The sequence below is a fragment of the Phalaenopsis equestris genome, unplaced genomic scaffold (assembly GCF_001263595.1).
Source record: "Phalaenopsis equestris unplaced genomic scaffold, ASM126359v1 Scaffold210477, whole genome shotgun sequence".
Lineage (NCBI taxonomy): Eukaryota > Viridiplantae > Streptophyta > Magnoliopsida > Asparagales > Orchidaceae > Phalaenopsis > Phalaenopsis equestris.
The window spans coordinates 63181-65872 of NW_018229561.1; positions in this window are offsets into that span (position 1 = coordinate 63181).

Below are 2692 nucleotides of genomic sequence, written 5' to 3' on the forward strand. Positions count from 1 at the left end.
GTTACAAAGTCAAGGAGCTACAATTAGAAATATTGAGAATCAACTTGGGCAAACTTCAAGTTCATTAAGTAATAGATCCCAAGGAACACTTCCTAGTAATACTGAATCAAATCCAAATGACAAGAATAAAGAGCAATTTAAAGCCGTACAACTTAGAAGCGGAAGAGAGTTGGAAGGTAGGGTTCAAAAAGAGATTGAAGTAGAGAGAGAAGAAATTGAAGAATCAAAAGAGGATTCTCCGAAAGATTTTGAAAGACCTATTTCTCTGACAAAAAATTGATTTAGAAAAACCACCACCTGAATTTCCTTAGAGACTTCGATAACAGAAGTTGGATAAGCAATTTTCAAAATTTTTGGAAATATTTAAGAAGCTTACAATCAATATTCAATTTGCTGAAGCCTTAGAACAGATGTCAAGATATATAAAGTTCATGATGGATATTTTCAACAGAAAAAGGAATTTTGAAGATAATGAGACTGTTGCACTTAGTGAGAAGTGCAGTGCTATAATTTGGAAGAAACTTCCTAAAATGCTTAAAGATCCTGGTAGCTTTACAATTTCATGTGCAATAGGAGACATATTTTATGGGAAAGCTATATGTGATTCAGGTGCAAGCATTAACCTTATGTCATCATCAATATTTAAAAGATTGAGATTAGGAGAAATAACCTCTATTACTGTAACTCTGCAGTTAGCAGATCGTCCAATAACCCATCCTAAAGGAGTTATGGAAGATGTCCTACTGAAAGTGGATCAATTTATCTTTCTAGTTGATTTCATTGTGCTAGATATTGAGGAAGATAAAAAGACACCTATCATTTTGGGAAGACCTTTCCTAGCCACAGGAAGAGCAATGATAGATGTGTAGGAAGGGGAATTAACAATGCACGTCAATGATCAAACTATTACTTTTAACAGTTCAAAATCAATGAAATACCCTACAAAAGGTAAAGATGATGAATGTTATAGAATGGATGTTATAAGATATTTGAACGAATGTCATTTCAAGACTAATTATGAAGAAAAATCCAATGAAAAATATTTGGAACACGAGCAAGAAGAGGAATTAAATCAATGTGTAAACCTTTGTAAGGAAGATTAAAGTTATGTTCAAGAAAGTTTTGAAATTTTTGACACAATAGACAAAGATAAATCATTTTGTCCATCTTTTGAAAAACCTCAAAAACTTGAGTTGAAATTACTTCCTGAACATTTAAAATATGCTTTTTTAGGAGATTCCGCTACTATATCTGTTATGATTTCCTTGAAGTTAATAAAGGAAGAAGAAGAAAAGCTGATGAAAATTTTGAAAAATTTTAAGAAGCTTTCTGATGGTCAATTGCTGATATTAAAGGAATCAGTCCTTTAATTTGTATGCATAGAATTAATATGGAAGAAAACTGCAAACCCATGGCTGATCCACAAAGGAGATTAAGTCATGTTATGAAAGAGGTTATTAAGAAAGAAATTAAAGTGGTTAGATGCTGGAATTAGCTACCCTATTTTGAAAGACCTATTTCTCTGACAAAAAATTGATTTAGAAAAACCACCACCTGAATTTCCTTAGAGACTTCGATAACAGAAGTTGGATAAGCAATTTTCAAAATTTTTGGAAATATTTAAGAAGCTTACAATCAATATTCAATTTGCTGAAGCCTTAGAACAGATGTCAAGATATATAAAGTTCATGATGGATATTTTCAACAGAAAAAGGAATTTTGAAGATAATGAGACTGTTGCACTTAGTGAGAAGTGCAGTGCTATAATTTGGAAGAAACTTCCTAAAATGCTTAAAGATCCTGGTAGCTTTACAATTTCATGTGCAATAGGAGACATATTTTATGGGAAAGCTATATGTGATTCAGGTGCAAGCATTAACCTTATGTCATCATCAATATTTAAAAGATTGAGATTAGGAGAAATAACCTCTATTACTGTAACTCTGCAGTTAGCAGATCGTCCAATAACCCATCCTAAAGGAGTTATGGAAGATGTCCTACTGAAAGTGGATCAATTTATCTTTCTAGTTGATTTCATTGTGCTAGATATTGAGGAAGATAAAAAGACACCTATCATTTTGGGAAGACCTTTCCTAGCCACAGGAAGAGCAATGATAGATGTGTGGGAAGGGGAATTAACAATGCACGTCAATGATCAAACTATTACTTTTAACAGTTCAAAATCAATGAAATACCCTACAAAAGGTAAAGATGATGAATGTTATAGAATGGATGTTATAAGATATTTGAACGAATGTCATTTCAAGACTAATTATGAAGAAAAATCCAATGAAAAATATTTGGAACACGAGCAAGAAGAGGAATTAAATCAATGTGTAAACCTTTGTAAGGAAGATTAAAGTTATGTTCAAGAAAGTTTTGAAATTTTTGACACAATAGACAAAGATAAATCATTTTGTCCATCTTTTGAAAAACCTCAAAAACTTGAGTTGAAATTACTTCCTGAACATTTAAAATATGCTTTTTTAGGAGATTCCGCTACTATATCTGTTATGATTTCCTTGAAGTTAATAAAGGAAGAAGAAGAAAAGCTGATGAAAATTTTGAAAAATTTTAAGAAGCTTTCTGATGGTCAATTGCTGATATTAAAGGAATCAGTCCTTTAATTTGTATGCATAGAATTAATATGGAAGAAAACTGCAAACCCATGGCTGATCCACAAAGGAGATTA